Genomic DNA, 16311 nt, shown 5'->3' with positions numbered 1-16311 from the left:
TGAGCCGTAATGTAAATATGGACTCTGAGTGATAACGTTGTGAGAAAATTGGTTCATCAACTGTAACCACTGTACCCCTGTGCTGGGGGTGGGGAGGAGGCTGTGCATGTGTGGTAGGGAGGGAGAGAAGAGGTAATTAGGGGATGAACTCTGTATTTTCTGTTTAACTTTGCTGTGGATGTAAAACTGTTCCGAAGATACAGTGTATAAAGCATGCAAGCAAACAGTGCAAGTCTCCTGGTGCACCATAGTTATTTCTGATGCAGCTCTCCTGCCATCGTTCGCAGCCTGAGAAACACCAATACTGTCTCAGGAGTCCTCAGACAAGCCATGCACTGTGTTGATGATGTCCAAACTACCGATTTCTTTCTCATAGCAAGAAATCAATAATAATTTCTAAGATTTTTTCTGATATTTCAGTTATTTTATTAATACAGGTATATATTGACTGCGTTTTCTTTGGACCAAAATACAAATTGAATTTTATACATGTACATTATAGGTCTAGGTAAATAACTTTTCTACTTTCTATTAAAATGTGTCAGAAAGCCTATTTAAAAATTAAAGTCTATAAAAAGCATATCTAGTCATTAAAGATTAAAAATATGACAGAATTGAACACAAAAGCTTGAAACTCTGAAAATTTTTGAGAACATCAAACAATCTAAAGTTGTATCAATGTGTTGTATAATTAGCAGCTACTTTTGTTCTGAGTTATGATTCAAAGATTTTTGCCAAACCAAACATCTGTAAATAAATGTGAGATTAAAATAAATACATCAAAGCTTTCAATTTATCGAAGTGATTTTAAAAAAATTCTACTATTTTAAATTGTTAAAATATTTTTATTTGTACAAATTTATGAGATTCGTGTGAAATTTTGTTACTTGTAGGCAAAGTGTAGTGATGAAGTCAGGGTAATTAGAGTGTTCGACTCCTGAGTACAGTACATTTTTTTTTAAACTATAGTCACCATACTCTGCTATCAAACATTGTATTTATTCTATCTATCTTACTGTATGTTTGTACCCTTTAGCCTGCTTCCCTCCATCCTTCCCCCTACCCCTCCATTCACACTTCCCAGTCTCTGAAACCTATTTTTTCACTCTTTCCCTCCATGTGCTCAATTCTTTTAGCTCCCTTAGGTAAATGAGAACATACGATATTTGTTTGTCTTTGGCTTACCTCACTAAATATAATGACTTCCAGTTCCATCCATGTTGCTGCAAATAATATGATATCATCCATTTTATGGCTGAATAGTATTCCATTGTGTATATATCCCACATTTTTTTTTTATCCACTCATCTGTTGATGGATGCTTAGGTTGACTCCATATCTTTGTTATTGTGAATAATGCTGCAATATACATAAAAGTGTAGGTATCTTTTTTATATAATGATTTCTTTTCCTTTGGGTAGATATCCAGTAGTGGGATTGCTGGATCAAATTATAATTCTATTTTTAGTTTTTTGGAGAAGTCTCCATTCTGTTTTTCATAGTAGCTATACTAGTTTACATTCCCACCAACGGTGAATAAACATTCCCTTTTCTCCACATCCTTGCCAACATCTGTTATTTATCATAGCCATTCTGACTGGGGTACGATGATATCTCATTGTGGTTTTGATATTATACATGTTTCTGCAATTTCTGTGTATCCTACTCGTAAATTTTATGCATCACTTGTTCTTAGAAATATTTTTAAAAACATAACTAACATAGCTGCAACTTATACCTTACAGAGTTTCATTTTAAGAAATAGGGCTTTGGGCTGCCCTTACTAAAAGTCTTTAATAATTGAAACTTACTCTTGAAAGTGAGGGAGGCACTTTTGATTGGTTATCTTAATTTGATAATTTATTTCTCCTCTAAGAGCTAAATTATTCATTTACCAATTTATTTTCAGATTTTTAACTTTGACTATTATTTTAGATTCAGGAGGGGACTTATTCAGCTTAGGTTTACTTGAGACTTGTGTATTTTGAATGCCAACTGTATTTTTAAAATTATAATCATGACTTTAATATTAAAATAAATGTGGTTCTCTTTTTCAAAGGACAATCTTTCCTCAGCAACTTTTATCAGAAAAATCCAGCCACCTTAGCATATCCTGTCCAATTTAAAGTTTATTTGTATAAAATTAGTAAAATATAACTTTGTAATTCCAAGAAGAGTTTAAACCCTTGTAGTTAATAATTCAAGTTATTGAAAATTAAATAAAACTTCTCCCCAATTTTTTTTGTGAGTGAAGTAGAAACCAAAAAGGATAACATAGTTTTAATTCCATCAAAGTTAGGGATACATCATAACAAATAAATAGAAGTGTAGTTTCTGAAGAATTGTGTCTTTGAAAAATGTAGTTATATTTTCCAATAAGGTTGCTTTTAGCCACATGTAGCTATGCTAATTTAAATTTAAAAGAATTAACACAAAATAAAATAAAGTAGATTACTTTCTTTGCCTCACTGTCTCCATTTCACTTGCTCATTAGCTACATGTGAATAGTGGTTGCATAATGTACAATGCAGATATAAAACATCGCATGATCCTTGAAATTGCTATTGTGTAACAATGATCTGAAATATGATTCATTTGAATTTTTCTGACAATAGTTATCAGAAGGCATTCAGACTGTACTTTTTAAAATCATACTATATATTGCCATAATGTCAGTAACATTTTCTTGATGATTGTATGTGAAAACGCAAGAGAAAAACTCAATTAGAGCCATCTGAAAGCGCTCAGTGCGCATTTTCAAAAGAAACACATAAAAGCCATATATGAAAATGAAAATTTTGTTTATTCCAGTGAGTAACAACAGCGCAATGTGTAAATTCATCAATTATTTGGGTAACTAGTACTGCCCTTCGCAGTGCATGAATCCCTCCAGTGCCTTCAACCTGAGGTTTCAATCATTTACGTACCTTTGGGTGTTGCAGTAGTTTTCTCAGACCCTCTATTTGCTCGTATAAGGTAATCATTTACCTTAGTAGCTTTCAACACACATTGCACATTTGAGTCATCTTTAAAATTCATCTCCTATACAGGGGTCACCCGAGAAATTCTTACTTAGTGCATTTGTGTGGAATTAGGTAGTTTAGATTTCAAAATATTTCAGTTCAGTTACTATGTTCCCATCTAGGTTGGGAAATACTGACTTAAATGATCTTTTAAAAATTTTATCATCAGATAGAATTATCATACATTTACCTGTAACTTGTTTCACTCTCTTGACATTATATTGGATAGTAGATGCTTGCTTTTACATAATTTACATAATTAAGTATAAATTGACATTATATATTATAAAATATCTAAAATATTATAATAGATTAATTATACCAAATAAAATATAAAATATAAAATAACATAAAATAGCTAGATAAAAAGCTGTCAGAGGTTTTTATTAACAGTCTCACTCTGTCGCCCAGGCTGGAGTGTAGTGGCACAATCTTGGCTCACTGCAACCTCGCCCTCCTGGATTCAAACGATTCTCCTGCCTCAGCCTCCCAAGTAGCTGGGATCCGCCGGCCTCAGCCTCCCAAAGTGCTGGGATTACAGGTGTGAACCACTGCACCCAGCTTATTAACTGTATTTTTAAATCCTCTTCCAAAAGGATTAATTCAAAATCTGAGCTCAAGGTCACTTAAGTTTTCAGTGTTAGAATCCTAAATGCAGAATGGGTGAAGATCTAGCTACTCTACTTCCTGGGCAAAATACCATTCAGTTAATTGGTAATCACAAATTAGAATGTATCTTCTAATAACTAAATTTTATCTGGTTAGATTACTTATTAAATTTAGATACTAGCATTTGGGAGTACTGAAGACTCCTCATCCCAGCATACAGGCAATGTGAGAAATTAAAAAGCCAAGAATTTGGAGTGGGGGTTCTACATTACGTGGAGGCAGCCTCTAAGGTGCTCTCCAAAAGTCTCTGCCCTGGTGTTTATACCCTTGTGTAATTCCTTCCCCCGGAATATTCCTGGCCAATTGTTTCTGACCAACAGAATATGGCAGAAGTGAAGGGATGTCACTTCTAAGAATAGGTATTACAAAGAATACAGTTTCTGATGTTAGGTTATACAAAGACTGTGGCTTCTATACTGGGCTCCTCTGTCTCCTCTCTTGCTCTTTGATATGCTTACTCCTCAGGAGACAGTCTTTTTTAGTGTAAAGACAGCCCTGTGCAGAAGCCTATGTTGTAAGGGATGAGATCTGCCAATAACCTAGTGAAAGAACTTAGGTGAACATCCTATCCCCACCAGTCAAGACTCCAGGTGAAATTGCAGCCCCCGCCAACAACTTGTCTGCACACTTGTAAGGGACCTTTATACAAAGGCAAAGCTGCCACTGGATTCCTGAAGCTCAAAAACTGTGAGATTACAGTATTTGTTGTTTTAAACTATACTAACTCTGGGGGTAATTTTTTCATGTGGCAGTTCATAAATAAGATCTAGTCTTTCAAATAAGTTACCATTGAATATTAAATATTGCATACTGGAAATGATCTACTTTTAAAACTTTGCCAAGGATATGTTTTTAAATATTGTGCCCTGGCAAAGAGCAAATTTGGAATCAGCAAAATAAGCATTGCCAGCATTTACACAGATTGAACAAGATGGTATAATGTGCTCTTTTTTTTTGGCTGTTCATGGGGGAAATATTTTGGCAAAAGGTTTGTATGTGAAATTCAAATTAGAGATATATAAGAAATTTCTTATTCAGATAAGTACTTTTAAGAAATGGTTGTGTATCTCTCCATCTAATATATTTATTGCATATATTTATCTACTTAGATGTACATCCAATTATTCTTTTCTCTATGTGTACATTGTGGGGATAGAGTTAACACAGCAGGTCTGTTTTACTCAGTTATTGCTAATCTCTGTGGCCACAAAAATAATCATGGTCAAACACTTGAAAATTAAATTACAGGAATGTTCACATGGTTACTGATTAGGGATGTCATTCTATAGGTCCAATGCAGTGGATCAAGGTGTGCCAGGCTGTCAACATTGTTAAAGTAAACATGAAGATTCATGACGTGCATCTGGTGCCTGGTTTAGGGTCTGCACCATGGTTGGTCATGTAAATTGATCCATTTGAGAACATGTATCCCAAGACTTAAGTTGCTTCCCTTGGTGGAGGTATCTTGCATGTGTCTTCACTGTTCCTGACTGGAGAGAAAAGCAAGTTTCTCTGCCTTTCCAGAGATCAGGAGACCTTCAAATCCTGTATTAACATTCTATCATTTTCTATGTATATTTTCCCTGCTGTTTCCACACTGTGTGCTTCTTTGCAATAAAATCTTATCCATGAGTTTGTGTTGAATCATGTAAATTCTTCCAGCTGATCACCAAATTATTGGATGGTAATGGGACTCTTGAAATATAACAAATATCCTATTACAAATAATTTGCTGTGACTGATGAGAACCCTTAAGCTTGAAATTAGCTAACTAAATTTTAAGATATTGTATGTCTCTTTAATAACATTGCATTTTCCTTGTCTCTAAGAAAGTTTGTGTAACATTTGTTTAAATGGTAATTGTATACATTTTAGGATATATTTTAATGAAAAAGAAAAAAATAACAAATGGTAAGGTTATGGAGAACTTAGAATTCTTGTGCATTGCTGGTAGCAATATAAAATAGGGTAGTACCTATGAAGAATAGTACGGCAATTCTTCAAAAACAACAACATAGAATTACCATACGATCTAGCAATTTTACTTCTAGGTATATACCTAAAGTAACTGAAAGTAGGGTCTTAAACATATATTTGTATGTCCATGTTCATGACAGCACTCTTCACACACCCAAAAGGTGTAAGCAATTCAAGTGTCCATTGACAGATGATCTGATAAATTGTGCTATATATGTACAATGGGTTATTATTCAGATTGAAAAAGGAAGGATATTCTGATACATGCTACAACATGGAATGACTTTGAGGACATTATGCTAAATGAAATAAGCCAGTCACAAAAGGGAAAATATTGTATGATTCCACTTGTATAAGTGGCCTAGACTAGTCAAATTTATGCAGACCAACAGTAGAATAGGGAGAGAGAAATAGGAAGTTACTATTTAGTGGGTACAGAGCTCTAGTAGGGAAAAATGAAAAAGTTCTGGGGATGGATGGTGCTGATGGTTGCACAACAGTTTGAATGAACGTAATGCTACTGAATTCCACACTCAAAAATGGTTAAAATGTTTATTTTATTTTACACATATTTTACTAGAATAAAATTTTAAAGGAAATTTTTTCTATCTTTAAAATATATGAATGGAATCATGATAATATCCCTATTATATACCTTATTAGAGATAGAATTTATAACTTAAAAATACTATACTAATGGGCCAGGGAATAATAAAATTAGGTTTTAAGGTTGTCACCTTACTGTCATTCTTTGATTTTTTAAAATTGATGCAATGCATTCCAAATTAATATTCCAGAGACTCACATTCTTGTTGCTACAGGCACCCAATTGAAGGAGAAGGAGTAGCTTCCAGCTGTCTAAATGCCTGGTGTAGTAAGAAGCAAACATCAGAATGCAGGAGTGTATGATTGGAAAAATGCAAAATTACTGCATTTTAGAGAGAGGCACAAATGTGGAAAATAGGTATTCAGGGATTGAAACTTACATTTACTATCAAAGATGAATATAGAGTCCTTCTCTAATTACTTAAATCAGTTACTTAAACCACAAAACAAAACATGAATATCAGGGCAATCAGTTCTCAACATTCTTGTGTCTCAAGAGTAAGAGCTGAATGAATATGCAAGGTTTTAATTTTTGTAGTATTGACAAAAAAAATACTTGCTATTCACCTTGAATACATATGGTCAGGCTTCATAAAGTGTGTAATTGTAATGACTAATTGGATTATCTTAGTTCTTCTTAATTTTTTTTGATATTCCTTTTTTAAATTAAACAACAGAATACCTAGATAATATGTTGCCATCTGTGGTGTTCATCACTTCCATTCATCCATATCCAAATGCTTTTAATGTTATATCAACATGTCCCCAAATTGCTTTTTAATGAATCTTTTCTCTCTGTTTTACAAATGCTTTTAATTGAGACCATTATAATTCCTTATCTGGAATATAGAAAGACAGCTAAAAAAATTCTGTTGTGTCTCCAGTTCACATCCACCTTCTTCATTGCAACTAAAGTTGTCATTTTAGGAAGAGAGATCATAGCAAGTCTTATTAAAACTCTCAATAGCTCTTCGTAATTACTGGGCAAAACCAAACTACTTTAACTGTGTGAAAATATGCTTACTTTATGATCTTACTTATTGACACTTCCTTAATTTTACCCTAGGCTCTGGCTATACCGAGCTACTTGAGCTTCTCTGAGATTATCATGCTTTTTATGTCATTATGATTTTGACTTGTTATTTCCTTGCCCTTTTTTTCTTGTCTGCTTAACAATTTTCTATCAAATATCTGCTCCTGTGTTAGTACTGTGACATCTTCTCCCACTACTACTTCTTCCCCATTTCCCACAAGCACAGTATGTTCAGGCTTACACTAAATTTTCGTCATTTCTCTTAATATCCATCTCAATATAACTTAATTATGTAAAAATGTATTGTCTTCATCATTAGCTATGATGCACTGTGCAATGAGTCTATGAGTCTTTGTCTCCCATTGTCTAGCATTATATCTAAATTATGGAAGGTAATAAGTATTCTTTAATGCATTACCTCATGCCCAGTTTAATTATAGAGTTGACCCATTCATAATGGAACTGAATTATCATGATTGCTCAGTTGAATATAGCCCAGTCATTAGTCAGCAGACCTAATTTACAGAGAGTTTTGGAGAAGTCCCAAGATACAGCTTCAGAATGTATAATCATCACCATGCTCCTCAATTCCTGTTCTTCCCAGCTTACTGAAAACAAGCTGGAGCTTATCTGTTGATTGATTCATTTAAGAAATATTTGCTAATTAATTGCTAGATATTAAGTACATTTTGAAGACATAGAGTTAACAACAGAGGTGGTCAATGACCTCATGGAGCTTATATTCCAGCAGCAAATACACAAACATATAATGTAAAGTGCTGTAAACCAAATATGTGGAGTAATAAAGTTTGTGGGAGTGGAGAAACAGGTATATTTAAACAAAGTCATAATAAATGCATCTCTTAGGAGGTGACATCTGAGTAAACTTGAATGAAGAGGAGAAAAGTGTGTGACAATATTTGGAAAAAGTATCCCTGGCATACAAAAGAGCTAGTGACAAAAATCTAATAAGGAGACTTAATATTCTTGTTCAAGTGAGGGAAACAAGATAAAGCAAGGGAAGAAAGCAAAGAGAAAACAGTCTTAGCTGGAAACTTTGTCTAACTCCATGAAAAAAGTCAATAACAGAAATTTCTCCATGGCATTACTCCCATCTTGAAGCAATAGCCTGGCTTTGGTACCTCTCGGTGTCAGACAGTCCTTAATTAAGAATGAGCTCCCAAATTGGAGACAGTTAGCATCTGAAAGAGGCAACCCCAGTTTAGCTGTAAAGGGGAGGGGAAGCTATGAGTTGTTATCAGTCAGTTGGGTGTTGGGTGAGCCTGTCCTAAAGGTGGAGACCAGCTTGGCTTCTTCAATTGAAAGCAAAAAGGATAATTTGGCTAGAGCAGTGATTCTCAAACTTTGCTGATTATTTCAATTATTTGGAAAACTTTTAAAACTCTTAATTGCCCCGACTACACCACAGATCAATTAAAGTAGACTAACTGAGGGCATTGCCATGGACTCAGTAGTTGTAAAGTTTTCTGTGTAATTCCAATGTGCAACCGAGTATAAGAACCACTGGGCTGAAGTAGTGTGATAGAACAGGAAAGCGGAACACTGTGCATACTGGGAGGTTGGGTGTTCTACCTCATTGGAATATTTGATTATTTTAACCACAAAAATTATAAAATATGATTAAGATTTTAAAATTATTTATTTCACTGTCATGTAAATTCATTAGAAATACCAGGGAAACCAGTTAAAAAGCCACTGCAGCAATAGAGGTAAGAAATGATAGTGGTCTGGATTGGTTGGTGGTAATTGAATTGGTGAGATGTGGACAAATTCATGATGTGCTTTGAATTTATAGTCAATAAGCTGAGGATTGGGTGTTCATTATGAGGGAAAAAGGGAGTCATGGATTTACTCTTGGTGGTGCTATCTATTGAGATGGGAAAAATAGGAACTGTGGAGAGAAATGATGCCAGTGACAGAGTTCAGATTTGTAAATGTTAATTTTAAAACACTTATTAGAATTCTAAGATGATATACCCAGTAGGCAATCAAATACAAGATTCTGAAACACAGAGGAGAAGTAGAATTTACAGATAAAGACACAGTAATCCTAGTATTTAAATGATATCCGTAGATGGAGATGATATCACCTACGGCGTGAGCAATTATTTCTAAAGGGAGTAGGAATCAAAAAGTAAATTCAGAGGCATCCCAGATTTTGGAGTTTCTGAAAGTGAATGGAGTCAATCTGGAAATTGAAAATGACACTCCCGTGGTTTCTGTAGAAAACTAGCAAAGTGTGGGACCCTAGAAACTAGGAGAAAAGAATAATTGATCATGACAAATGATGCTGACAATCAAAGACAGAGATTAAAGATAGAGAAATGAATTTGACAAAAAAAAGACATTACTTGTGACTTTGATAAGAGCAGTTTCAGTGGAAAGTAGAAATGAAAGCCTGTTTTGAGTGAAATGAGAAAATGTGAAAAGGAATAAATGGTAGTGGGGAACCAGTGAGTTTGGAACACTCTGGAGGTATTTCACAATGAAATGTAGCAGAGAAATGTGACAATGACTGAGAACTATGGTATCTGTGGTCTTTTTGTTTATTTAAAATGTGAGATATTAGAATATTCTTTAGGAACAATGAATTTTTAAAAGAAAATATTGATGATAGATGAGAAAGAAGCTATTTATGATCAAAAGCAAAGTCCAGACTTCAGGTCTAAACAAGACAGTGTACACGTATTTTTCTGTGCTCCACCCCACTAAATGCAACTGTAAATTCTGAAATGATGAAAGAAGTAACTAATTATCAGAGTGAAGATAATGTGAACTTAAAAGACAAGATGCTGTTTAGAAAATGGGATACTTGAAATTAAAATGTTGAGGTACCTGGTTATTGGTAATAACTAAAGTTTCACATGACGAAGGAGGTGTTCGAGAGTAGAAAAGATGGTTGAAAGTAGATTAAAAAAAAAAAAAACTAGAAGTCCAGAATTTTTATCTTTAATGTATATGGATTCTAAATGGTTATAAGTGTAGTTCTAGAAAATAAAAAGCTAAACATAATCAGGGCCAAGATGATTTAGTGGCATAATTATTATTATGTTCTAGGAGAGTCACCTTCATTTCTGTTCTGAATAATGAGTGAAATCGAGAGATCATACTTATTAGAGTAACGTAATTAATACCGCATGTGAGGTTTCCAGTTTTAAAGAATGTAGATTTTATGTGAAATTCCAAAACTGATCTAATTATGAGTCTTATTTGGAAAAAATTTTAAAATCCAAATTTCTATTCAACACAGAAAAACAAATGTTTAATCAAGAAATTCAGAGCTTTTATCATGACTTTACAATTCATCACAGCTGAAAAATGGATGGATGTCCCATTCATTTCCGCTACTTGCCTATCTCTTACTGCAGAATATAAATGTATATAACACATTGTCGTATCAAGGGCTCAAGCAGAAATTAGATCTGCACAACTGGAACACATACTTCTAAAGTGATAATGAACTACAACTTTAGAATAGTCACATTTTCTACCAGTGCTGACCATATCTTGACATTTCTCTAGCCTCTGTTTTGTTCTTCGGGTTCATCTGCTGCTGCTCTCTACTTCTCTGCCCTGTATAAAAAACGTCCCAAATTGCCTGCCATCCCCTGTACTTCATATTTTTTTTTGTCTTCACACACTGTTTGTTCTCTATTACTCTCCTTATCTATTTTGCAAACTCGTCCTTCAAGATACAGCAGCACATGAAGCCTTCTCAAAAATTAGTTAACCAATGTCTCCTTTGCTTTTCCTATACCATTTTATCACACCAAAGTGTTATTTTTTTAAATTAGCACTTGTTTGTTTTTCTTGTTAGACTCTGACATCTTTAAGACAAAGATCATGGCTCACTTGCCTTGTGTCCTAGGAACTAGCATGGTACTTGACAAGTAGCCCCATTCATGAATGGGAAAATGAGTGAATAAATGAATGATACTATTTATTATCAGAATTTTTTTGATACTAAAGCGTATCATTCAAATGTTTGAAGTTCAGTTAGGAGGCATTTGGAATTTATAATGACCAAAATTAAGGACAGGATAAAAAGACATGAGTAGTATAACACAAGAGTATGTGGAAAAGTTAAAAATAAGACCACAGGTGTCATTGCTGAGGAATAATTTTACTTTTTAAAAGTAGGCTCTCTAAGAAATATCTTTAAAGTAATGGAAAGAGAGTCTATAATTCAACTGTGTTTCTTTTTTAAACTAGTGACCTTTTTATGGTCACTAGATGGAGAAATGTGAATAGAATCTACAAGATATCATTCATGTAGCATATGTAGTTTACATATCTGGTATCATAAAAAATTACAGTAGGATAATATTGGTGTTCAGAAGAGACAGAGTTTGTGATTTTTAAGAGTGCAAGCTTGAAAACTCATATTTGATCTATCCCACCCCCCAAAAAGGGCATAATAAGTTAAAAAACTCCAAATCCTTTATTTCAAATTTACACTCACCCCTTTTTTTTTCCTAGCAACATTGGCCCCTTGCTTATTTTTTTTTTCCAGGTTGCCAATACTTGTATCAATAATACGTCTGTTCAATGACACATCTGTAATGGGCTTCCTTTTTTTCTCACTTGTGCATTCCCTTTTCAGTGGTTTTGGATATTACCTTCCAAGGAAATTACTTGAACTTACCCTTTTCTCAGAGTCTACTTCTGGGAAAGGCTAAACCAAAAGAACTAGCACTGCTGGAGGTAGTGATACTGAAACTGAGTTTTGTATATAAGAATGAGATGAAAACAAGGCTATCAAAGAAGAATAAACAGATTGCAAAGTAGAATGAGGGTCATATGCAGGATTCTATGATTAATTTTTCACTGAAAGCAAGGTTGAAGTTGTGTAACAGAAAGCTGTAGATATAAACATGAAATAGCATACAAAAAAGTCTTGTATACCTTTATAAGGATGGTAGGTTTTAAATCATGTGCAATAGAAAATTATGTAAAGAAGACTTAGTGAACCAGCATACTTGTATTTTTGTTGTGTGGGCAGATGATGTAGAAAAACTATGAGACTTTTGAAATAATGCACCCACAAGATGATGTGAAATTGATTTCAGCTGTGCCAAGGATGGCAAAGAGGTACAGAGAAATTGAAGAAAACTTTGGAATTTATAATCAATAGAACTAAAAGAATAGATATGTCAGAATGGAGACTCAAGTTGTTCTGCTTGATTCGATAGAAGTAACACTTGGTAACATTTAATTGGTAACGTTTAGTAAACGTTAGTGGTTATAGGTGGAGAAATAAACTGAAAAGTAAAGTGGAGTTTAAACAGTAATGGCAATAAATTTGGTGTTTGTGAGATTGAATTTGAGCTGCTTGTCTATTATCCTGTGGAAGTTTGGAGAAATATGTTTCTGTAGCTCAATGAGGAGGCCGTAACTGTGATATTTTTAAGTATTGATAAGGACTCTTGGTGAAACACAGTAGTTTGTATCTTAGTGCATACATTTAGGAAAGGGCTGAGAGGAGTTTACAGACTCAAGAGTATGCAACAAGGAAGTGAGAGATCATTGATTCTACATCTAGAAGTAGTAGATATAAGTTCCAAAATCTCACCAATTTTCAACTATGATGGTGTTTAAAACTATATTCTGTGGTACCTTGATGTTCAATAGTGGTAATTCTATGGCCAACACCCCTGCTTCAAAAAGAATAACTCTGCTCTTGTCTGACTCTTCTGATGTACTATGGAAATTCAATTAAAATTATTCCAGAGGGAAGGGGAGCTCTCATGTTAATAAAATAAAATAAATTGAAACCTAACTGTACCAATTAGGGAAGCATAGATAATAGATAAGCATGGATTGAAGTCTCAAAAATAGTGTTGTTTAAAGGACAATTTGAGAAGAATGGTCTCACATAGTGATAATGCAGTCATTTGTATGAACATTTCTGTGATAATAGAAATATTTGACAATTAGTTATGTATAAACACATAAAAGATCACCTGTATTCATACGTATAAAAATACAAAGAGAGAAAGAGTATGCTAAAAACATAAAATAAAACCATAAGATTTTAATAGACCAAATGCATTAAACAACAATACTAAATTTGATTGTGCTTCAATAAAATAACAACAATTTTTTTAAATGTTTACAGTACTAGTCTTGATAAGGATAGTAGTGAAGAGAATATATTTGTTTCTTAGTAAGTGATTTTGTTATGATTCTTGATTGTGATTAAATAACTTCTAGTTCCAAAGAAAGATATGAGGACTTCACTATTCACAGAAAACAGACTGCTCATACAAATTGGATGTTACAGCACTTTATTGCAACTGCTCATTATCTTTCTTGATAAGGATAGTAGTGAAGAGAATATATTTGTTTCTTAGTAAGTGATTTTGTTATGATTCTTGATTGTGATTAAATAACTTCTAGTTCCAAAGAAAGATATGAGGACTTCACTATTCACAGAAAACAGACTGCTCATACAAATTGGATGTTACAGCACTTTATTGCAACTGCTCATTATCTTTCATCTCATTAAAAGCTGTTGAAAAATAATTTATTATTTAGTTGCTAAGAGATTATAAAAAATTCATTTTTGCTAATGGCACAATCAGATTATATTTTATTGCTCAATTTTTATTGGTCTTGATAAGAGGGCTGTAGATTAATTGTATATTTCACCATCTCAGAAACATCAAAAATTATGTGTGCTGAACTAGGACTTACTTAGACCAAATAGATTTTGCTTTATTTTAATTAAATTATTTATAAGGCTAAAGTAGATATGGCAAATTTATTATTTATATTTCTTCTTGTATATTGTATTCTACTAGGCAATTCATATAGAAAATCAAATTAAATTATTCCTAACATGCACAAAATTGGAGTAAAATATTTTTACATTTACAGTATTCAACAAACCAGATATAACTTGCAAAAAACTGACCTGTTGATTGCCCTAATATAATATAAGCAGAATCTTTGAAGGGCTGAAGCTGAAGAAAATGGAGAAAAGGAAATAGAAACAGAGCATTTGCTTGTGTTTTCTAAGATTTGTTTTCCTGGAATCCTGTACTTATTTTCCTCACTAGTACTATAATGCACTCAAGGAAGACACTGGTATGAAAATGTTCCAGCAAACTCATGGGCACACTAAACTCCTTTTAATTCCCCTTGGTATAAAAGAGACCAAGCTGAAATGTATACAGACATATTTACTTAATAGAAGTAACGAAGAAAGCTAATTGTAACTAGTTCATGTCCATATATTTTGCTGGACTTTCAGTCTTCCTATGTCTCAGAAATCTTTTGGGTAGCCAGAATCACTTGTGCTAGGGAGAATAATTACCTCAACAAATTCCCATTTCCTAATCCTTGGTATTACTCCTGTGGTTACATGTCAAGGGTACATTTCATTCCTCCAAAAGATGTTAAAGTCCTAATTCCAAATATCTATGAATGCTGCATTTTATGGAAATATGGTCTTTGCAGACGATCAAGTTAAGATGGGGTCATTAGGTAGACGCTAATACAATGTGACAGGTGTTTTTTATAAAAAGGGGAAAACATTGGCACATAGATATGTCTTCTGGCCTCCAGTCTTTATTTCAATTTACATTTATTAGAATGTAAATTTATTTGAGCTTGTGAGATGAAGCATGTATGTTGTTTATACCACCAAGTTTGTAGTACTTTTTTTGGCAACCCTAACAAACTAAAACAATACCCTACTGTTACATGACAAAGGGAATTAATCAAAGATACTCTTGCAGATAACAGTTAAATTTGCTAATGAGCAGACCTTCAAATAGGGAGATTTATCCTGAATTATTCAGGAAGGCCCAACCTAATCACATGAGTTATTAAAAATGTAAGTGAGTGGCAGAAGAGTAGGTCACAGAGATGTGATGTGAGAAATATTTGGTATCTGGCAAGGCTACAGAGTCTCCCCTGAGAGCATCCTGAAAAAAAAAAAATGCATCCCTTCCCACACCTTTATCTTAACCAGATGAGACCAGCACTGGCCTCTTGACCTACAGAAATTAAAGATAATAAATTTGTTTAAAGCCACTAAGTTTGTGGTAATTAGTTACAGAGGACATAGAAAGCTGGTGTATCTCTAACCCATTGTGGTAGAGTACTCAAATGAAGGTTTAGGGAGATCAATGCCATATAAAATGACCCTTCCTGCCTTCATGGGCTTTACTTGTTCTCTGGCATATTATCTTTATATGGGATTTCTACTTTGTAATAAGAATTGATGTGAAATTTGCATAAGATTTATTCAAGATTTGTAAAAGGAAGTGTGATTTTGTTCTACACAGGTGTGTAGCCCAGAATATAATTTTCTAAAAGTAAGTAGGACTATTGTGTTCAATATTGAATGATTTAACATAATTACTTTAAAGCAAAAGAGAAACGAATTCGGTAAACAACAATAACAACACAAAATTTTAAAGTAAAAATATGCTTAAGAAAGTTATTTCGTGTATGCATGTGTTAATGTTTCTATGTAGAAATGTTTATAGCAGCATATCTAATATCTTAAAAAGTCTTATTTCAACTATTACAGATGAAAAACTTATTCCTCTGATTCTTAGAATTTTGATAAAACTCAAACATGGCATGTACTCTTATTATTAAGGGTTACCATTTTCCTTTTATGAATTCATTCCATATTTCTCTTTATCTCTCAGCAGTAATGACAATTTGTTCATTTTTGATAGTTCTAATCTTTATTCTCAACCACAAACAAGGTAGCTGAGGGGTGATAGTTCAGAGAACTACTCATTAATCAACACTCTCCTACTTCCTTTTTTCCATTTACATAATCTGAAAATAAATTACAGTTGACCCTTGAACAATAAGGGTTTGAACTGCATAGGTCCACTTATACCCAGGTTTTCCTCCACCTCTGTCACCTCTGAGACAGCAAGGCCAACCCCTCTTCTTCCTCCTCCTCAGCCTACTCAATGTGAAGATGAGGAAGATGATGAGCTTAATGATGATCCT

The sequence above is a fragment of the Gorilla gorilla genome, chromosome 17 (genome assembly GCF_029281585.2).
Source record: "Gorilla gorilla gorilla isolate KB3781 chromosome 17, NHGRI_mGorGor1-v2.1_pri, whole genome shotgun sequence".
NCBI lineage: Eukaryota > Metazoa > Chordata > Mammalia > Primates > Hominidae > Gorilla > Gorilla gorilla.
Note: the sequence above shows the minus strand (reverse complement) of the source record.